General features: G+C 43.5%; 1 protein-coding gene across 1 annotated transcript in view; it reads right to left on the bottom strand.

Moving 5' to 3' along the window:
* Positions 1-23303, bottom strand: part of DENND2B (DENN domain containing 2B) — a 198761-nt gene extending 175458 nt beyond the window's left edge. The window contains exon 1 of the mRNA XM_056116022.1: positions 23176-23303. The gene's annotated coding sequence lies outside the window, so the exon portion shown is untranslated. The remainder of the gene's footprint in view (positions 1-23175) is intronic.
* Positions 23304-23942: the final 639 nt, after the last annotated feature.

The raw sequence follows: 23942 nt of genomic DNA, 5'->3' as shown, positions 1-23942 counted from the left end.
TGAGGCTATTTCCAACTATTCTCAGGGTTTACTCCTGGCTCTGTGCTCAGGAATCACTCCTGGTGGAGAGGTTCAGGGGACCTAATGGGATTCCAGAGATAGAATTGGGGTCAGCCTCACACAAAGCAAATGCCCGATCCACCGTACTACTGCACAGAGTCCCTGTTCTCTCAAATGAATTCAAATAGGCCCAACAGAATCCAACTACCCGGGCTGAACTGACAGCACATAGCCAACCTGGGTTTGTACTCCGCATTCCAGATGGTCCTTCAAACCTGCTAGGAGTGATTTCTAAGTGCAGAGCCAGGAGTAAGCCCAGAGCACAACTGGCTGTGGTACCAAAACAGAATAAAATAAAACAAAATCTAAATACCCTATGTTTTTTTTCTTTTTGTTGCCTTTTTTGGGGGGGGGTGTCACACCTGCGATGCACAGGGATTATTCCTGGCTCTGCACTCAGAAATTACTCCTGGCAGTGCTCAGGGGACTATATGGGATGCTGGGAATCGAACCTGTGTTGGCCGTGTGCAAGGCAAATGCCCTACCTGCTGTGCTATTGCTCCAGCCCCAATACCCTATGATTTTAAATCTACCATCTGTAGCTCTGTCCTCCCATTTTTCATCGATTTGCTCGAGCAGGCACCAGTAACATCTCCATTGTGAGACTTGTTGTTACTGTTTTGGGCATACTGAGTACGCCACAGGGAGCTTGCCAGGCTCTGCCATGCGGGCAGGATACTCTCAGTAGCTTCCAGGCTCTCCGAGAGGGATGGATGCATCGAACCCAGGTCAGCCGCATGCAAGGCAAATGTCCTACCAGCTGTGCTATCGCACCAGATAATCTACCATCATTGTTTGAAAACCTAAAATTTCATACCATTTCTCTTTCTCCTCTTTTACTCATTCCTCAGTATTTTAACCCAATATAATCAACCTATAGATACTGCTATGCAATATAACTTATTTATAAGCATGTGCTTAAGGTAAAGGTAAAGGTACAGGCCCTCCCGTTGATCGTCGATTTGCTCGAGCGGGCCCAGTAACGTCTCCATTGGAGACTTTGTTGTTACTGTGTCTGGCATATCAAATACTCTCGGTAGCTTGCCGGGCTCTCCGAGAGGGGTGGAGGAATCGAACTCGGGTTGGCCATCTTGGCCGCTTGTAAGGCGAACGCCCTACCTGCTGTGCTATCGCTCCAGCATGTGCTTAATTATTTTAATTCTACTTTGACTACTGGATCAAAGTGCTAAAAAATATCAGGGGGTTATGTGGAGGGATAGTACAGAGGGAAGTGTTTGCCTTGCAGACAGCTGACCCAGATTAGATCCCCAGCACCCCAGATGGTCCCCCAAGTCCTCCCAGGATTGATCCCTGAGCCCAGAGCCGGTAGTAAATCCTGAGCACCACTAGGTGTGGCCAAAAGAAAATGAGGGAGGGGATGTCAGGGAGAGAGTTCAAGTGGTAAAACACAAACCAAGTATACACTATGCCCAAGGTCACACATGCATCTCCTGAACATATCAAACCAAGCATCACAGGGGATGTGATGCCTACAAAAATTATTTTTCTTCTGGAGTAAGGGTTTATCACACTTATATTAATATGAAACTTATCAAGAATTATTTTAAAATTTGTATTATACATAAAGGCAAAAATTTATTAAAACCACACTGATGCTTGTATTTATAAGTGCTAAGAGACTTTGTTCACATAAACAGGAATGAAAGAAATTAAGTCATGATATGTTATACACGCTGTGATCATTTCAAGCTGCATTAAAAATCATAGAGATCTGTCATCAAAAATTATTTTAAATTATCTACTAACAGAAAATTCCCTCACTTTTATTGGGTGAAGAAAATAATATGATTTTAAAATATTTTCAATAAAGGCAGGCTGGAAGATGGGCTATGGGGTGATGGGAGGGAAACTGAGGACACTGGTGCTGGGAAACATACACTGGTGGAGGGATGGGTGTTGGAACATGGGTGTTGCATGCAGCTGAACAGGGTTCAATCCACAGTACCATACATGATCCCCAAGTCCTACCAGGAGTAATCACTGAACACAATGCCAGGAATAAGCCCTGAGCAATGCTGAGTGTGGCCAAAATAAAAAAAAAAATCTTTAGTTCTTTTTTTAGGTGCTTTGTATGCTTTTTATGAACAGGATATGGAACTAAGAAGTCTCCCTGTCCCACAAATAAGGCTTTAGCACATTTACCAAGGAGAGTATCTATTTGCATGTAGTTTCAGCTAACACACTGTCCCCAATGCCTACCCCCGCTTTTTTTGTGTGTATATAACTAAAGATTGCCATACATGTCTGAACTGTGCTTGGATCCTTCCCAGTCTCTAACTTAGGGTGTTTCACACTTGATCAATCATTTGTGCAACTTTTCAAATCAATCACCCAGATGTTACTCTGCCTCGAGAGTGTAGCATCAATCAGCCAACTCTCCAGAAACTCAGCAGGTGCTCTCAGCTATAGTTCATATCCTAGTAAGAGAGATACCCAGGCACAGAGCTGGGAGTAGATTCTGAGCACCACTGAGAGTGACCCAAAAACAAACAAACAGAGACATGAATGTTTAAGGTTTTAAGATAAGTATGAAAAATATGCCTTCCTCTGCACCCCAGCCCTTTAAGTGATCTCCCTGGACCTGTTTATACCTACAAATATCATAATCAGGCTCAGAAAAAAAATGTTCATATGTAGAAAATGGGAAATGTTTCATTATTGATTTGGAAACTGATAAATTCTGTTATTGTCTTTCATCTTTCATGGTGAACTGTACCCTTGAGCAACTAAATAATATCTGAGGTCAAACCGGAGAGAGAGGAATACAGTATTCTACAACTGGGAACATAAATGGCAACAAAAACAGGATGTAGAAAACTAAAAAAAGAAAAAAAGAAGAGTATGCCTTCCTCAAGTGAATATTAAAATGAAATGGATATCTGAAATTTCATTTCTCTTATACGAAGTCGTTTTCCAAAAGAGGAGGGACAGATGGAAAAGTGACCAATAACTGAGCACAGTCACGGTCCTCCCGTTATTCATCAATTTGCTTGAGCGGGCCCAGTAATGTCTCCATCATGAGACTTGTTATTACCGTGTTTGGCATATTGAATACGTCACGGGTAGCTTGCCAGGCTTTGCCGTGCGGGTGAGATACTCTCCGTAGCTTGCCAGACTCTCCAAGAGGGGCGGAGAAATCGAACCCGGCTCCATTGGGCTGGCTGCACGCAAGGCAAACGCCCGACCGCTGTGCTATCACTCTACACCGTTACAAAATTTAATAATGGCTCAACTCCTTAACCCTTTAAACTGAACCTGAGGGGCCGGAGCGATAGAAAGTACAACAGGCAGAGCATTAGCTTGGCACATGGCCAAGCGGAGTCTGATCCCCAGCATCCCATATGGTCCCCTGAGGCCACCAGCAGTAAGTCCTGAGTCAGAGCCAGGAGTAACCCCTGAGCATCACTGGTGTCTCCAAAAACAAGAAAAAAAATTTAAATAAATAAAATGAAGCTGAAATGGAATTGTCTGTAATGTACTTAAGAGAGATGTGTAAGAAGACTGTTTTAAAACCATATGTAGAGAAGATCTAATTTGAATACCCAGGCATGCATATAAAACTCAGAAAAAGTAGTTCTATCTCAAGTTATTTAACTAACTAAAATAAACCCTTGAGAAAACGAAAAAGAATCTGTCAGAGATTTGGTCTTCAAAACTGACCCGTCAGCTACCTTAATCCAATGTATGACTGAATGGACAACATTAACTATGACACAAGGGCCAAAGAGATAGTACAGCTGCCTTGTAGGCGGCTGACCCTGGCTTGATCCCAGGAAGTGATTCCCAAGCACAGAGCTGGGAGTAGACCCTCAGCACCACTGGGAATGATCCAAAAACAGACATGAATGTTTAAGGTTTTAAAATAAGATCAGGGGCTGGAGCAATTGCACAGCGGGTAGGGCATTTGCCTTGCACAAGGCCCACCCGAGTTCAATTCCCAGCATCCCATTTGGTCCCCCCAAGCACCGCCAGGAGTAATTCCTGAGTGCAGAGCCAGGAGTAACCCCTGTGACCCAAAAAGCAATAAATAAACAAACAAACAAATAAATAAGATAAAATAACTAAAATCACTAATTTATTCTATGAAAGATAAAATGTGGGGGCTGGAATGATAGTAGAGCAGATTGGGAATTTGCCTTCGACCTGGGTTCAATCCCTGGCATCCCATATGGTCCCCCATGCACCACCAGGAGTAATTCCTGAGTGCAGAGCCAGGAGTAAACCCTGAGCATCTCTGGGTGTGACCCAAAAAGCCTAAATAAATAAATAAATAAATAAATAAAATAAATGATAAAATGCAAAAGAGGGAACAACTACACAGAGTAAATTTAGTAAAAATATAACAGAAGAAACAAAGAGAAAAATAGCATCAGAACATGAGGATAAGTTAATTTGTACAGTGTCATTAACATTTATAGAAGCAACACATCAACCAAATGCAAGATGTGAACTTTGTGTGGAAGCACCCTTAATCAAGACATTTGGATATGGCGTGGGTAATAGGTGATACTATGAAATATTGTTAATTTTGTCACTTTGATAGGAGAGTAGCTATATATTTTTAAAGTCTTTATCAGCAAGATAAGCTTCCTGAAATATTACTGGGAGAAATAATGCAACATTTTGGAATGAGAAAAGATAGGCAGAACAAAATTGGCAAATTGTTGATAAATATTGAATGGTGGATGGAAAATATATACAGGAAATTACTCAGGAATCACTCCTGGTGGGGTTGGGGGGCTCTTTGGGATGCTAGGGATCAAACCTGAGTCAGCCACATGTAAGGCAAGTACCCTACCCACTGTCATTCTCCTATCTCTCTGGCCCTCAATACGGCAGGTAGTCTTTTATTTATTGTGAGTAGAAGACGTTCTTCAAAAGGAGAGGTAGAAGTTAATCATGCTCTTTACTGTGTAACATGTATCAACATCAGTCAGGGAAAGGTCGCTCTTATTTTGTGTTATCTGCCTTTGCCCCTCATTCTCTTTACTTAGTCCCATTCTGCTCTCCTCAGCACTCGCTGTAATGGGATTGATATACATTCTTGGCTGTGCATTTATAAACTATATATTTGGTTTGTTTTTAATTTCAAAAAGTGAGTTGTGCTGCAATTTTTGTTTCTTTACATTTTCTTTCACTATATTAAGACAATGATGTGTGGGCACCAAGTTCATTGCCTCCAACGACCACAAAATATTTCATTGTGTGAGTCCATTAGATTTCATACACCAATACCTAATTCTCAGTGATGGACTCCAGAGTAGTGTCCAGCTCTACTCACTATCATTCATATGCAACACTGTCATGAATAACTCATACATGACTTCTTAAAGGCTTGTGGCAGGATTAGTCTATACAATCATATGATAGGATTGCGTGTCTTATTAGGTATTTGCATACATATTTAATTAATTGCCAGAGTTTTTCCTAGATTCCTCAAGTCAATTTAAATTCCTACCAGCAAGTCAGATAAAGGTTTTGTTTTGTTTTGTTTTATTTTATTTTATTTCTGGGCTGGAGCGATAACATAGTGGATAGGGCGTTTGCCTTGCACGTGGCCAACCCAAGTTCAATTCCTCCGCCCCTCTTGGAGAGCCTGGCAAGCTACCGAGAGTATCTCGCCCACACGGCAGAGCCTGGCAAGCTACCAAGAGTATCTCGCCCGCACAGCAGAGCCTGGCAAGCTCCCCATGGCGTATTCAATATGCCAAAAACAGTAACAAGTCTTACAATGGAGACATTACTGTTACCCGCTCGAGCAAATCGATGAACAACGGGAGGACAGTGCTACAGTGCTACTGAAGTATCTACTAAGCCATACACACTGCCTAGGCATTAAACACAAAGAAAAATGTCCCCAAGAAAGTAAGGGTTCTTAACATTCACTGTATCACTGTGTCACTGTCATCCTGTTCATCGATTTACTCGAGCAGGAGCCAGTAACGTCTCCATTTATCCCAGCCCTGAGATTTTAACAGCCTCTCCTTACTCATCTTATCTTAACATTAAATTAGTAAAAAGCACTTATATGTGGAAAACAAAGTTAAAGTACAACATAAGTGGGGAAATATATGTAGCACATATGATTCATCAATATACTCAAGATTCAAGGTAAAGGTAAAGGCCCTCCCGTTGATCGTCGATTTGCTCGAGCGGGCCCAGTAACGTCTCCATTGGAGACTTTGTTGTTACTGTGTTTGGCATATCGAATACGTCACGGGGAGCTTGCCAGGCTCTGCTGTGTGGGCAAGATTAGTTGGTAAAATCAGCAAAAAATAAAGTACTAAAATATTAACAAGGGATGGTAACTACTATAGGTGTAAGGGTGTATGCCTAACATGTGTCCAGCCAGGGTTCGATTCCTGGCATCACACAAGTGGTCCCGGTAGCCCCAGCACTGCCAGACCAGGTCAGCATCACTTCCTTGGGAGCTTCCTCATACTAACCTACCTGCCCAGTTGGCTGAGAACTGCCAGTGCAGACCCAGGTCTCTTAGGCACTGCTTCGGGAGCGTCCCTCAAGTATTAAACATGTAAATCAAGAAAGAAATGGGTTAAATGGAACTGAACATGAGAAAACCTCAAAACCAAAGAAATGCAAGATCAAACAATAATACAAAACATTTTATCTTTTTGGATTTGTAAATCTTATTTTTATTCTTAGTTTGGCAGGAATGTCTAAAACCAAACACTCTCACTCATTCTACCAGAAGTAGACACAGATTAGGCATTTTGATGAAGAACATCAAAAATCCTTGAAAATGTTATCTCATTCACCTATTTTACTTTAATGAATGTATCCTCCAAAAAATAATCAGTGATCTGCAATGTAGGAATAAAAGTATTCCTCACAATGATTTTAAAATATCAAAACATTGAGAGAAAGCAGATATAAGTAACATTAGATAAATATTTAGTTTTCTTGTTTTGTTTTAAGGAATTGGTATATATTTTGGCATATGAGTAAACAATGTTCATTTCAATATAGCATATTTGTGGGCAGACTTATATAAAATCCAACTAATTCAGGGGAAATGGCACTGAAACCATAGTACAGCGGATAGGGCATTTGCCTTGGATGCAGTGGACCTAGATTCAATTTCAGAATTCCATATGGTTCCCTCAAGTCCACCAGAATTGATTCCTGAGTGCAGAGCAGAGCCAATAGTTACCCCTGATCACCACCGTGTATGGCACAACAAACAAAAAATTAAGTGGAAATGTCCACTTATGGACTTCTGAAAATTCTGAGTAAAGGAAAAAGACATATAAATAACAACCTATAATAATCAAGCCCCAGAATTCAGAGAAGGGAATAATTCTGCCTGGAGTTAAATTTTAAAAGACAAGATATTGGGGCTGGAGCAATAATACATTGGATAGGGTGCTTGCCTTGCAGGCGGTTGACCAAGATTCAATCCTTGGCATCCCATAGTGTCCCCTGAGCTTTGTTAGGAGTGATCCCTGAGCACAGAGTCAGGAATAAGACCTGCACACTGCCATATGTGGTCAAAAGACAAAAAGGTTTTAAAAAATTTAAAGAGGGATTGGAGGTACAGTTGGTTAGAGTGAGCATTCTGCATGCAGCAAACCTGACTGGATCCCCAGAACCACGCACACAATGCCCCCAAGCATCACCGGGTGCAGTCCCGGAGGCCTCTAAATTCAGCCACATAATCCCAACACCACAGTGCGAAGCACCACCCTTTACTCAGGCCCTCACACTGACCCACGGTGGGCGGGCAGAGAATGCTGCCTGGCACATGTGGTGGTTTTCAGGGCTTACTCCTGTACCTGCACTTAGGGACCAATCCTGGAGGAGCTTGAAGGACCATATGGGGTGCCAAGGAGTGAACTAAGGTTGACTGAGTGCAATATAAGTGCCTTCCCCATTGTATTATCTCTTCAGTCCCCTTTAATTTTTTGTTTGTTTGTTTGTTTTTGAGCCACATCCAGAAATGATCGGGGTTATTCCTGGCTCTGTACTCAGGCCCATATGGGATGCTGGGGATCGAACCTGGATCGGCCATGTACAAGGCAAACTCCCTGCCCAAAGTACTATTAGTCAGGCCTTAAGTTATACATTTTAAAGTTTGGGGGCTGCAGCAATAATACAGTTGTAGGGTTTCTGCCTTGCACGCAGTCTACCCAGGTTTGATACCAGCAGCCTACATGGTCCTCCAACAGGAGTAATTACTGAGTGTAGAGCCAGGAGGAACTCCTGAGCACAGCTGTTTATAGAAAAAAAAAGTTAAGAGATATTAGAATTATGTATATGGTGTGCTTATAGGTTTGAAGGTCTGGAGTGAAAACAATAAGAAATCTTGAGGGGAGCTGAATGTGTTCTAGGTATTAGTTAAAATTCAATTTTACTGAACTGGAAAAGTAAGAGATATTGAAAATTAATGAATAATTAAAAACAATATGTATAGTAGGATATTGATTTGGTAAACCTATATAAATTACCCATATGCCTTAGAGAAAGGTGTAGAAGGGTTTGCACTAAGATATTTATTATGATTATCTCAGGATATTGGAAAAGAGAAACCTTTTAGGTTTTTTATAATGCACATTATATTTTTTTCAGTTAACTTAAAGGGGTGGTTGAAGAGACTAAAGATTAATCAGTAGTTCGGTGTCTGCTTTGCAAACATAAGACCTCAAGTTTGATGCCCAGCACCACATCACACAGAGTGCAATTTGCACTATTCTTCCGATCCCCGGGCTCCACAGTCAAGTGCATGGCCTCTAATATACCCAGTTCAAAGTATGTGACCCCAGCAATACCACTTCTGGGATTATACCCTGGGGGCGGGGGGGGGCAAAAAAAACATAGCAGAAATGCCATCTGCACTTCTATGGGGATTTTTGTCTGTTTCTTTCTTTGTTTTAAATACTGATTCACCATGAGATAGAGCATTACAAAGCTGTTCGTGATTGGGTTTCAGTCATTCAGTGTGCCAACAACCCATCCCTCCACCAGTGTAATTCCCCAGTGCCAATGTCCCCAATTTCCCTCCCACCCCACCAAGTACCCCCCACCCCAACCTGCCTCTATGACAGGCTTCCCTCCTCTCCCCTCCTCTCCCTCCGTCTCCCCCCCTCCTCTCCTCTCCTCTCTCGTTTTAGGCATTATGATTATGGTTTGCAATACACATGCTGAAAGGTTATCATGTATATCCCTCTACCTACTTTCAACACTCAATTCTTATCCAGAGTGATCATTTCCAATTATTGTTGTCATACTAGATCATCCTCTATCTTAACTACCCTTCATCCCCACACACACTTGTGGTAATTTCCAACCACTGACCAGTCCTCCCGGCTCCTATTTCCCTGGTCTTGCTTCTACGTTTATTCATAATAGTCAGAATCTGGAAACAACCTAAGTGCCCAAGAATAGGACTGGTTAAAGAAACTATGGTACATCTACACAATGGGATACTACGCAACTTTTTTTTAAATTTTTTTAAATTTATTTATTGAATCACCATGAGAACAGTCACAAAGCCTTTCAGTTCAAGTCTCGGTCGGTCATACAATGATCAAACACCCATCCCTTCACCAGTGCATATTTTCCACCACCAAGAATCCCAGTACACCCCCCTCCCACCCACCTCCCACCTGTGTGGCAGATTTCCACTTTACTCTCTACGTTGATCACATTACAACAGAAGACCCAACATTGTTATTTGGAATTTTCCGCAATATTCAGACCTGCCACAAAGACATCATTAGAAAAATTGTTTTCTATTGCTGATTATGAAGAGCATATGATGTTGTGTGGCCACAATAGCGGCCACATGAATTTGGATTTCTGATATTTTTGTAATAAACCTAGAGAGATTACTGCCAAAAGCCCCTGGGTTCCAAGATTGGTATGTGTGCCTCTGGGATCATGGTCAGTCAGAAGCCAAAGGAGGTGTTTGAGGGTGGCAACCTGGAGCATTGTCATGGTGGGGAGCAGGGCTGATTCCACCCCCCTCCCATGAAGCCCCATGTGCCTCATCAATGCAGTCTCACACCTGGCTGTTCATTAGGCTCTAAAAGATGCAGGCCACCATGCCGCCCCCGTAAAGGGGGACAGGCAGAGGGACAGACACCCTTCCCTCCCAGGGTGGCATAGCACCATAGTTAAATACACAGTCCAGATGTATTTCAGTTGGGCATTATCTTTTGCTCAGATTTTCCCACCACCATTCAAGCCTGATTTTCAGGGACAAATGCTAGATCATTTACTTTCCATTGATCACTTTGCATATCAGGAAATGTCACACAGTCACATAAGCAGCCCCACTGCAGTTCGGAAAACAGCCTTGGTACCTGCATACCACAGCCATGCTTGTAGAAGCTCATGGTCACCAGGATTCCATCTGGAGAAGGCGGAGGGACAGCACCTACCCCATCTGGGACCTCCCAGTGATATCGGCTCTGAATGGGGCCCAGAGAATTCTCCGGGAGCTGTGGGTCCCTCCAGCCGGTTTTTTTCTTCATGCTATGCAACTTTTAGGAAAAATGAAGTCATGACATTCGCTTATAAATGATGACTACGGAGAGTATCATGCTAAGTGAAATGATTCAGAAGGAGATGGACTGACATAGAATGATTGCACTCATTTGTGAGATGTAAAAAAAAAAATAATAACATGAAAGTAATACCCAAGGACTGCAGAAACAGGGGCCAGGAGGATTGGTCCATGGCTGGAAGCCTGCTGAAAGTGCTGGGGGAAAGGCAGTTGGAACAGAGAAGGGACCACTGTGAAGAAGAGAGTTGGAAATGATCAGTCTGGATAAGAACTAGGTGCTGAAAGAAGGTAAAGGAACAAAAATGACAACCTCTCAGTATCCATATTGCAAACCATAATGCCCAAAAGGAGACGAAGAGAGAGAGAGAGAGAGAGAGAGAGAGAGAGAGAGAGAGAGAGAGAAAGAAATAGAGAGAGAGGTTGGCAGGGGGTGGCAGGAGGGAAAAGGGGGACACTGGTGGTGGGAAATGTACACTGGTGAAGGGATGGGTGTTGGAACATAGTTTGACTGAAACCGGATCATGATAGCCTTGTAACTGTGTATCACACAGGGATTCAATAAAAAATAAATAAATAAATACATAAATTTTCACAGTCACTGTCCTCCCGTTGTTCATCGAGTTTCTTGAGTGGGCATTATGAGACTTGTTGTTACTGTTTTTGGCATATCGAAAGTAGCGGGGGGCGGGGGGGGGAACCAACATGTGTGAGCACTGTGGCTGAAGTGTGTAACCCCTGGAAAGCACAAGAACTAAAGTGTACACAAGCCCTACCCATAAGGTCTGTGACCCACCAGCAGGCACCACAACTGGAGTGTGAGAACACGACAACCTTGTCTGAAATGCACAGAAACAAAAAGCATCTGAGCACAGCAACAACACAGAGGAAACAGAAGGGAAAAGGAGAATATTTAAATACTTAAGAATTTAATTGAAGCTTAAAGTAAGAGACTTTCATAATCTTCAAGAGGGAAGAGCTACACTTAATGCAATTTCTCAAACTTCACACAAAGCAACTCCTGTCACTGTCACTGTCCTCCCATTGTTCATTGATTTGCTCGAGCGGGCCCAGTAACGTCTCCATTGGAGACTTTGTTGTTACTGTGTTTGGCATATCGAATACATCATGGGTAGCTTGCCAGGCTCTGCCGTGCAGGCGAGATACTCTCGGTAGCTTGCCAGGCTCTCCGAGAGGGGCGGAGGAATCGAACTCGGGTTGGCCATGTTGGCTGTGTGCAAGGCAAACGCCCTACCACTGTGCTATCGCTCCAGTCCAACAAAGCAACTCATTTTAACTTTTCTAAATTTGAAAGTGGGGTTAGGGCCCAGAGACACAGCTCAAGGGGCAGGAGAGCAGAGCATGCTTATAAGCAGGAGGCCAGGGCAGATCCCCATCACAGAACCACCAGCAGCCCCTGAACATGGCCATGGGTGACCGAAAACCAAAAAGAACAATGTAAAATTTAAAAAAAATTAAAACAAATGTGGAGTTAGCAGACTGAAGTAATGGGGAGAAAAGAGGGCCCAGTACAAGTAAAGAGTGAAGGATTACGTCTCACTAACCTCGCCTCTTGGCTAGGGACCACAGCAAAAGAGAAAACTTCCAGGTCTGCCAACAAGTGGAGGACTCTCACCAATTCTCATTCATTTACAACTGCCTGAGGATGGGAGCTAGCTCAAGTGGTGAGGCACAAGCCTAGGCTGGGTGGGGCCTAGAGTTCCACCCAAACCAGGCATGCCCTGTCCCACACCACCTCCATACTGCTGGGCATGGCCCCTATTTAAAAATGAATAAGGTCAGAGCCAGAGCGATAGTAGAGCGGGTAGGACATTTGCCTTGCATGCAGCCAACCCAGGTTCAATTCCCAACTTCCCATTTGGTCCCCTGAGCACTTCCAGGAGTAATTCCTGAGTTTAGAGCAAGGGGTAACTCCTGAGCACTGCCAGATGTGACCCAAAAGCCAATACATACATATATACATACATACATACATACATACATACATACATACAAAACGTCAGAGAGGAATCTCTGAGGCTGGAAAGCATGTCTGAGTGTGATCCCTGAACACTACATGATGGCCCCATCACCACCATGTGTGACCCTGGTGACAGCTAGCTCCACAACACCAAACTAAGCACTAAACCGTCGGGTCTCAATATAGCTGGGAATGGGCTCTGAAACTCTTGAGTACTTCTTGGGAGACACTCTCCGCCAATTAAATAAGCATAAAAAGTAAAATCAAAATGCCTCAACAGAGGCAAGGAGCTTGCCTTCCAAACAGCCAACACTGGTTCAATCTTCAGGACTATTCATGGTCCCCCGAGCAACACCAGGAGTAATACCTGAGTGCAGAGCCAGGAGTAAGCCTTGAACATCACCAGGTATGGGCCCCAAATAATACATAAATAAATACTATAATACCTCAGCATTCAGCATATTAACTGCTACACAGTAAACATTCAACAAGCAAATGCAAACAGAAATGAACTTTATGTCTGAACCAAGGGTTTGTGAACCAAGGTATAAAATCTTTGGGGCTAAAAGACCTTAGAGGGAAATAGAACCAAATGTTAGTAGTTTATTAATAACATCTGATGTGATAAAATCGAAAGATTTAAGTTCCAGTACTCCACAGTATCTGGAGTTCAGTAGGTCCTGCTCAGTATTTGCTGAATGCTAAATGACCCAGAATTTCTTTCTGCAACTCAAACTTTCTGATCCAGCTTGAGATATTATTTAAAGGTCTGCGTTCTCACTTTCATGCTGACTCACAAAGTTTTTCCTTAGAGATGGACAGAGATTCCCAAGGATGGAAAAATCTTTTAAAATACCATACCCTGTGCCAATTCACTGGCCTGGTAAGGCTGAATAAGTCTAGTCTCATCAGCTCTTGTTGAAAGCAAATGAAAAAGCTCTTGTTGAACCAAATGAATACGTCTAAAAATACAATACAACTCATCTGTCCAGAAGCAGAGATTTTTTTTTTCTGGTTGATTTTGTTTGTTTTTTCATTATCAACAATCATCATCATCATCAACATCATCATCATTATTTCCCCTTTCCCTTCTCTGTGTAGTGTTGTGATGACCAGAGGTCACTCAAAAACTTGATGCACACATACATACATACATACACACACACACACACACACACACACACACACACATTTTGCTGCAGTGTTCAACAGGAGTTGAAAACAAAACAAGTTTTGATGCTCGCACATGTGCTTGCTCAGGGTTGCACTCAGTTTAGCTGTGGCCCTTGGGCACATTCTGATTGTAAAGCCTTTGGTGGTTGCTGTGGTGCTCACCACATGTTCACAAGATTTGCACACCTAAGCACACTGCTCTCACATCTTTTTAGCTGCGCTCACACGCTTTTGGCTGTGGTGCTGCCAGAAGTCACCTGCAACTCTGGGGATTGCAGACATCTAAACTGCCAGGTGCCACCAGCAGAAACGCCCTGATCACGCTGAGCACATGCCAAGGCACCAGAGATCCAGCTCACAGTCTCACGCTTGCCAGGCAGGCACTTTAGCCACTGAGTTCTGTTTACCAAGCATTTTACTTTCATTCACTTTGTGGCCTATAGAAACAGCGCGATACTGGGGTCCCAGCAAGTCTGATCCCTCAGACGGCACAGCTCTTTTGGCAGGCTGCCTCATGCTGTTCCAACCTGCTTTTTCTGCTCTTCAGTCCCCCCACAAACCACTCTATGACTATCTCCACACTAGCACCATTTAATCTTTTATCCCTACTTTCCTCACAGGGACCAAGTGAAGTATTTTCTTACCCTTTCTTCCCAGTGATGGTGATGGATGATGGATACTTCAGAAAATAGGTTGGAATGACTGGAGGAAAAGACTGGAATTATTATTTGCACACTAAAACCCTATATAGAATTAAGTAAAAAATACCAGTTTTCTAGTTGTTGTTATTTTTAACAGCAGCAAACTTGTTTAGAAATTCTGAGTACCAAAAGTAGAGTATGGGGGGAGGGGGAAATTGTCTGCCATAGAGGCAGGGGGAGGGCTGGGATGGGGAGGGATACCGGGGATATTGGTGATGGAAAATGTGTACTGGTGGAGGGACGGGTGTTCAATTGTTGTATTACTGAAACTCAAACATGAAAGCTTTATAACTGTATCTCATGGTGATTCAGTAAAAAAAATTAAAAAATAAAAAGAAATCTGGGTATCCAGATCTTACCAGAAAATTATGTCATTTTCAAAAACTGCCCCCCCCAAAAAATCTGAAATTTTAATAGGCCCTATTTGTACTAATACATAATTCTTTCAAGGGCATCCTAACTCCTACAAGACTTTTGAAAGTCTTAAGAAGAATCTCTCTTAAGAAAAATCACCTCCATCAAGGAATGATGTAGGTTACAAGATATCCTTAATACCATCCCATCGTCTAACCCTCCAGCCCATCTTGGCAAAGGTAGTGATGCTGGCCAAATGCTATTCTCATTACCCATGCCATTTAGTTCATCTGACTTCCCAATCTTAATGCTTTGCTTATAAACCTTCCTGTCTTTTTTCTGACATTTGTGTTCTTGTAAAAGTTTCTCATGTCAAGTAACAGGTCATACTCAACACTCCCTTTACTACCCCAGTCACCATTGCCCTAAAAAATAATCTAGATGATGAAACCGGAATATTCCTAAGAAAATAGTAACATCCAGTCCTAGGACGGAGAGAAAATGGGCATATGACCCAAATCATATTTAGAGAATAATCTAGGATGATTCTTCTCACCAATGTACAGATGTTACAGTGCCTTCATCTAGTTACTGTTATTTAACAAATAACTTCCAGTGGTAAGAGTCTCAAACAGAACAAAGGTCAGTGAGAGGTGGTGAGTGGTGAGGAAACGGGGTTGGGCGGGGGGGTTGGCTATTTTTTTCCTTGCTCAATTCAGCAGGACTATATACCCTCCTGACTTCTGTTCCCTGCCCCACCTATCTAACTCCCTCCCCTTAATAAAGCACAGAAAATATAGTTGACCTCCCAGGACCTGTTCTTGATGTGGCTTCTACCAAGATTGAGTTTCATGCCTGAGATCTACCCCCTGGCCCTCCAGGGACCCATAACAATGACAAACACATGGGAAAAAATGAAGGCGACTTGAACATAAGCAGAGCTGGGAACATGACAGGACTCCTAAACTGGCTCAGACACAAATCAGTAGCAAAGGAAGAAATAAGGTACATAATGGCCTCTGCCCATCTCTCCTGATTCTGTTATCACTTTCTACATAAACACTTTGGTTCTAAATTCTATTCGAATTCAAGACAGTGACCATCAAAGCACGAATGTGGAAAAAATAGAACAAAATCCTCACAACTTCTATCTGATTAATTTGACACTAATGATTGAAATGAACACTTGGATTTTAAATCCTATCTTTTCATGCTCTCCCTAACCCTCTGACACTAAATATTCATTTGCTGGCTGAGTCTTCTTTATCTCAAGGTCTCTACACAGTGTTCACTTAAAAAAAAGAATAAAGCTAGAAAACAACTTTAGCAATAACCCGTTCCCTTAGGTTTCACTGTTAGAATCATCCTAGTTTGTCTGAAGCCCTTTGGATCTTTATACCTAGAATCATCTCAAGCATAAGGAAAAACTTATCCATGTAGTCCTTACTGTTAACCACTGGGTACAACCTTATACAGGGGATAGCATGCTAAGAAGAGCCCCTTGCCAAAAAAAAAAAATGTAATCTAACATAACTACTATTGCAAAAAATAATTGGCTTGGGTGTTCACTCACTAGAAAATCAATCTCCACATGTTGAGTCTCCTTATCAGGGGTCACCTCAGAGATCTATAAACAGCCACTTTGTAACAGCAGTATCTGAATCAGGAGGTTCCCAACATCCACATCCAAAAATTATTTCCCACCCAACTGCTTAACTTTGTCTATTCATTGACTCATCAAACACCGAATAATAAAGCATATTCACTGAATAAAAGACATAGAACAGATATTTAAAAGTGGCAGCCCACTGCTTTTCCCATAACAGATATTCAATAAATATTGAATTCAGGAAAGAAACTGTGTATGAATGACAATAAAACAAATGCTTCCTTGGAGATCGGTGTCTGACAAAACATCCACAGATAAAACATCCACATCAAGATAGACTTCTTGATAAGAGGCACTTTGCACATCACCACAGTTAGCCTTGGAGGAAAGTGAAAACAGAGAGGAGGGAATAATCTACATGACTCTGGATTCAAACTTTTCCTTAGTTATATTAACTTTCAAGAGCCCAACTTCACATCAAAGTAAAACAAAGTCACCAGCATTGACATAAGCCAGGATACTGACAATCAGGGCTCCTAGCATATTCTAAACACTGCGGCCCTTTATCATAAAAGACCCATAAATAGGAGTTTTAGCTCTTCTACTATTAACAAAGGGTTAATGGTGGCTTGGGATCCTAAATTCCAGTTTAAACAAATGTTTCCCACACTTCTAGAAAGGCCTTAATTGGGCTAGTCTGTTACTTTTAGTGCCATCTGCAAAGGCTGAACTCATTTTAAGCCCTTAAAGGACTTGGGAAAAATTCTTTTGATGATAATATTTTTAAAAGATCATCTCCAAAGTTTATATATGTTCCAAATTACTCATGCTGATAGATGCAGGGAGTAGGGAGAGCACATTTTATTTCAAAAAGTCTCCCTTAATTTGAAAGTTTTAATTGCCAACATATCTGATATTGACTTCCTGTATAAAACAAAACACCAAAACAAGTATAATGATAGGTCTAAAAGCAAGATTTAGAAAGAAAAACAGATAGAGTTCAGCTTGTTTGGCCAGAGGAAGAGAAGGAAAAGATGATTACAGTCAGGACAATCTGTATATTTGGTAACTGTCCCTGGGGTCCAGGAAAGAATCTGTTCACTCTGAACATCTGTGCATTAAAGAGAGATGGAAAAACAGTAATACTAAGAAACACGAAAAGAAGACTTAGGCTAACTACCAGGAGATAATCTGTGACCATCAGCTTGGTAAGCTCAGAAAATGCTCTCTAGAAAGGCTATGAAATCTCTTGAGAGGAAGTAAAACTCTTAAGAGAGCTTTAAGTATATTTAGAGTGGGGCAGGTTAAAATAGACAAATGGCTTAACAACACTAGGAGATTACAGCTAAGTATCAAAGGCAAATCAAGTCCTATTTTTTTAAGGGAGGGTAAGTTTATTTCCTTACTATCTCTTTTCCTTTGTTGTTGCTGCAATGACAAGGGTTGGTACACGTTTGCCAGGGTCACACCTCTGGGATGGTGATCACACTCAGAGCAGTGCTCCTGGGGGACCACACAGTTTAGCTGTTGTGTTCTCGTACATTCTGACTGTAGTGTCTGCCAGGGATCACTGTGGTACTCACACAGGTGCTAGGGGTTGGGAGGACTCTCACTCCTGGCCACAGATCTTGCTCACACACACCTGGTTATTCATCAGAAATCATGCTCTGTTGGGCACCAGGCGTCCACACAGCAGAGACACTGAGATCACATTCAGCGTACATGGGCAGCACCAAGGGTCAAACTTGCGATGTCAAGCTTGCCAAAAAAGAGGTTTTTTTTTTTTGTTGCTGTTGTTGTTGTTGTTTTTTTTGTCATTGACCCATCATCTGGAACTCTCCAGTACTGCTTTCCTAGAATGAAGATTTTTTCTTAGAAAATCTAAATTATTTTACAAAACTTTTATAATTAGAAAGTCTAAATTAATTTATGAAGTTTTATCATTTATCATATAAATTATAAAAATGGCAAATGCTTAACAACTACGCAAATATTAACAACTGTATGAGGAAGCACTGAGCTACAAAAATACAACCAAATGAGATCCTCTACTCTACAAGCCAACTTCACCATCATTCTTACAGGAACGCCTATCCAAAGATCACCAGTTGACTAGCCAAGAGTTTTACCATTCTCTGGAGGAATAAGCCATAACCAGAAAATACAGACAAAATAAAACGCTCTTCAGGTGACATAAGATATAAAACAGGAAGAACCAAGGGACTAAACAGGACATAAACTTCATCTGTCTTACAGAATTACCCTAATCCAGGCTCCCAAAGATATGAAGACGTGAGATACTTTGGTTTCACACTTTTGCAGTCCGGGAGCCTGCTCCTGACATATGTGAGGCATGTGCCCTACAGTTAAGCCATATCCACTATTCCTTCATGTTTTATATTTAAAAGAAAAAAAAAGAACACGGTTGAAGGCCCAGAGAGATAGTATAGAGATTAAGGTGCTTGCCTTATATGCAGCTGACTGAGGCCCGATCTCCAACACCACATGGTTCACTGAGCAACACCAACAGTGAGCCCTGATCACAGAGCCAGGAGTAAGCCCTGGGCACTAGTGGGTGTGCGCCTCCCCCTCAAATTAACTATTAAAACTAAACTTTTCTAGTTCACAACTTGATTTTTTCCTTCATGTAGTTGCCCTTCTATGTGCAACTACCACCTGATATTCTTTGGTCAAAGAAACAAGTTTTAAGAGAACTAACATGTGTAGAAGAAAAGGCCCAGAGGGTGCACAAGAAACAGAATAATTTAGATAGTTTTCAAAGTGGGAGCCAATTCTAATGAATTGGCTCTACCCACTGCAGTCCTTCCTGAGCTCATTATCTGTAGAGAATCAAAAAGGTCTGGCTCTAAACTCAAGTATCCAATGGCCTTGTAAGCTCTCTAGTTGTATATCTGAACCCACATTCAACCCATAAGAAATATGGAGGGGTAAGGAAAGTTTTGCACACCTCTAAAGCCTGGTTTTCATATCCCTTCTAAATTTCCACACAGCAACTCTCCAAAGGCATCCTCTTACTCCTTCCTAAGAGAAAATGAAATAGATGCATATTTTATTTCAATTGGTCTTATTATTAAGAAAGGATATCCCGGGGCTGGAGCGATAGCACAGTGGGTAGGGCGTTTGCCTTGCACACGGCTGACCTGGGTTCAATCCCCAGCATCCCATATGGTCCCCAGAGCACCACCAGAAGTAATTCCTGGGTGTAGAGCCAGGAGTAACCCCTGAGCACCGCTGGGTATGACCCAAAAAGCAGAAAAATAGAAAGGATACTCAATTCATGTTCACCTAGCAGGTAGCAAGTTTTTTAAAATGTCACTTTAAAGAACTAAATGAGGGTGAATGGAGAGGAGCTTCATCTTAAAAAGCAATCTTCAGGGCAGAGGCACTGGTTTGGGACCACTCTGCCACTTGGTAAATTTCTGAGTAAAAGAAATTTCAAGAGAAATCACAAGACTGATCTGTATCTTAGAGCAGCTCTGAAAGATAAATAGTTCACCAACGCACTACAAAACACGTGGAGAACGTGAACAACAAACCTACCACTCAAAAAATACACATTCCATTCTCAGGGGCTCCTGGGCAGATCTTTTCTGACCCCCAACAGCCCTGTGGTCAGGGCAACCACATTCTACCCAGTAAACCAGGCTATTGAGGGATTTAAGTCCCTAGATATCCTGGCTACATTCACTTTTTTTTTTCAACTGCCTAATTAAAAACTAGGATGGTATGCTTTACCTGGGATGAGCATGTCACATTCCTGAATGTAGGTGTCATATTTACCTTTAAAAGCCACTGTTTAGCTCAGCACTCTTATTCTCAATGATCTTTCAAAGCTAGACAATGTCTACCAGATAAAGTTCTAGGCCCTGAGGATTCTGACCACTGTGGAAAGTATCTGCTTCTTTAGAGGTAGACACCCAGAGCTGGAATTCCAGCTCTACCACTTACTACTTGTGTGATCTAAAGCACCTTACTTATCATTCTGATCTCTCTAATACAAGAAGCCCTTAACCTTTCAAACAAGAATAATAGTATCTACTTCTTTTCAACAGCAGAGGATGAAACAGAAAGGGGGGCATAAGCACAGAGATGTCTCTATGATTTTTCTCCCCAGTTCCAATCTAAATAATCTACTCCTTCTTATCATGAAAGCCAGCCCCTTCAACTCTCCATTCATTTCAGAATCATGTTTTTCTTCAAGGTTCAACTAACATCTCTCCTTTTCTATAGTCATTCTGGCTCATAGCCATTTTGTCCTCCCAGCTTCTATAATTCTATGGGTGGAAGGTAGGGTGGGTGGGAGACCTCCCAAAGGGTGCTCAAGGGGTTAGACACTCCCAGTGTTCCTTGGCTAATTGGGGTGGTCGCTCAATGGTAGGGTCAGAGGATGCTGTGAGCTCAAATTATGTTATGGTGGGGACCACCAGGGTCACCCTAGTGGCCACCAGGACCATACCTGGTGGGGCTTGGGGATCTTCAAAGCTACACCCAATGATGCTGGGTGTAGGTGGGGCAGAACAGGGCATGTACTGCTGGAAATCTAACCAGGGTTAGACAAACACTATCTTCCCCAGCTCTCAAAGCTTCTATAGTTCTTGGGGAGATGGGAGAGGGGTCTTGTGGGAAAGCACATACAGGAGTGTTTAGGAACTATTCCTGGATCTGCTCTCAAGAAGGACCTCTGTGGTGCTTGGGGGACCATAAATAGAGCAAAAAAATTCAAATCAGGGTCAACTACATAGAAGGCAAGCAGCTTAATTCTGTAATTATTATATTCTAAGCTAATGGATCTGAAATTGTTCTTCTTCTTTTATATGTCACTCTTCCCCAATGAGTCCACAAAGTCAACTCCATCCGGGTTTAGTAGTATCAAGCCAATCAATCCAAATATTCAGTTTTTAAAAATGCTTTGAAGAGATGGAAAAATAATACAAGGGTTAAGGCACTTGCCTTATATTTAGGCCACCAGAATTCGATCCATGATACCCCATATGATTCGAGTACCAAGTGAGTGATCCTTAAACTCAGGAGTAAGTCCTCACTAAGTGTGACCCAAACAAACAAACAAAAGTACTTCGAAGATAGAGTTATTTACTAAAAATAGGTACCCTTCTGACCCAATCAGAAGATACAACTACTTCCTAGAGACACTCAAATCCATCCCAGGTACTGGAGAGTTTTTTGAAAGGTACTATTACCCAGGTAAATGAAAACCAAAGCCTAAATCTGTGCAGTTGCTGGGGAACTCTGCCAAGGAAGTACAGTTTGGAAGTCTTCACCCATTCACAGTCTCTCTTCTTGGGCTCCTGCCCTGTGCTGTGTTTAACTCAGCCTGGAAGGTAATCAATGAGCAATTTGACTTCTACTTTATTAGCTTTCTGAGACTGGTTCTGAACCTTTATACACCCCTATCTCTAAAGAATGCCATCCACTGAGGAATTTGCCTTCAGAAAATACTCACCAATCAACAAAACAACTTCACCCATCAACAAAGTCTCCAATAAACAAAACAAAAACAATCACTTGGGTTTTAACCTTATGTTATTTTGATAAAAAATGATGATTTATATGTAGCTGTGTGCATGTGGGAAATAGCTCAAATAGTGCTAAAGATGGGTAATGGCCTCTTCAACTAGTCCCAAGCTGACCTTGCTGTCCAAACAGCAGGGACACCTACAGGTAAAAGCAGCATTAGGCAAATCCAGCCATGAAGTCAAGAGTATGATTTATTAATATCCAAATACATACGAGCCACAGTCAAATAACCCAGAAAAATGCAATCACTATCTCATTAGAAACTCTTTAAAAAAGTTTTAATTTACTAAATGATTGGATAAGACAGCCTAAATATTGGCTACCTAATACTGCACACTGCACTTTCAGAAGAAGGTTGGTGGTGAAGGAGGGGCTTAAGAAAATCATTCATGGGGCTGGAGTGATAGCACAGCGGGTAGGGCGTTTGCCTTGCACGCGGCTGACCGGGCTTCGATTCCCAGCATCCCATATGGTCCACCCTGAGCACCGCCAGGAGTAATTCCTGAGTGCATGAGCCAGGAATAACCTCTGTACATCCCCGGGTGTGCCCCCAGGAGAAAACACACACACACACACACACACACACACACACACACACACAAGAAAATCATTCAACAAACTTATATCTAAGTTGAAGTGGCGAAGTAGAAAGTTCCTCTTCCTTTGTTTGAGCTCGCGTGTGTGTGCGTGCATGTGTGTGTGTGTGTGTGTGTGTGTGTGTGTGTGTGTCAGAGGCGCCTGCACACAAACTACCAGGACACCAGGTAAGCGCTTGCACTGTCGGCCGCCGCGCTGCACTCGGGGCGCGAGGAGTGCTCGCCGAGCCCCAGCGCGCGCCGCGCCGCCTCCCCTGCAGCTCTGCGCTTCCCCGGACCCTCGGCGTTCCCCACCCCCCACCGCGCCGCCCCTGCCGAGCCGGAAAGCCGGGCGGGCCACGACCGCCCGGAGAGCGTCTCCCCTGGCCCGCTCGTGCTGCCCCCTCGGCGCCTGCAGAGGCATCCCCGGAGTCCCGGCGTCGGGATGCTGGAGGGCTGGAGCCCCGCCGGGCTAGGGAGAAACGAACAGGCGAGGGCGGCCGCGACCGGCCGGGCAGAGCCGGAACCCGCGCCCCTCCGCGCGCTCCCCCTGCCCCGACCGGGGCACCAGGGCAGCCTCCCGTGCGGCACGGAAATGAGGGGAGCGGCCTGCGCTCACTTACCTCGGTGGCTCCCCAGCCCGGCTGGGCTACCGCGCGGACGGGGACTGGCCGGGAGCCGCGCAGCCCGGAGGGGGAGCTGCTCTGGGAGAGAAGGCGGGCGGCGGGCAGGCATCCGCGCCCCGGGCTGCTGCCGGGCCGGAGGGAAAGCGGAGGGAGGGAAGGAGGGAGGGAGCACCGAGTGGAGCGCAGGGGGGCGTGGAGGAGGTGTGCCTCCACCCGAGACAGAGAGGGTGGGCTCTCGGAGCCCGCTCCGCGGCGAACAAGAAAACCCGCGCTGAGAGTGCGCACAAGTGGGGGGTGGGGATGCAGGGGAGGGTATAGGGCCAGGGAGGAGGAGGGTGGGAGACAGGATGAGCGTCCAACTGGATGGCCCTCACCGCCGCACCATCCGACCAAGAATTGTCTGGGTCTGGAGCAAAGCATGAAGGGGTCTGAAACTTTATGTCATTTTCTCATACACACGTGACCCCCCTGCAGTCCAGATGGTTTCAATCACTGGGGGGAAAAGCGGCTCTGCTGGTATGCATGAAAAGCCGGAGCTGGGCGAGTCTGGGAAAAGCCGCCTGCACAGCCGGCTGGCCTTCAAACAAACCGTTGAGCTCTTTCCGTTGCCCCCAGCGCTTGGCCTGGGGGAGTCCTGCAAAGCCCAGAGACATTAAAGGAAGCTACCTTTGGTCCTGCAGCAGCAGTAAAGGAGCTCCCCCAAAGCAGCCGAGATCCAAGCAGTCTGGTCTGAGTTCCAGGGAGTTTTCCAGGGAGGGCATTCT

This window comes from Sorex fumeus, unplaced genomic scaffold (genome assembly GCF_029834395.1).
Source record: "Sorex fumeus unplaced genomic scaffold, SorFum_2.1 ptg000030l, whole genome shotgun sequence".
Classification (NCBI taxonomy): Eukaryota; Metazoa; Chordata; class Mammalia; order Eulipotyphla; family Soricidae; genus Sorex; species Sorex fumeus.
This window is presented reverse-complemented; position numbering and strand designations above follow the sequence as displayed.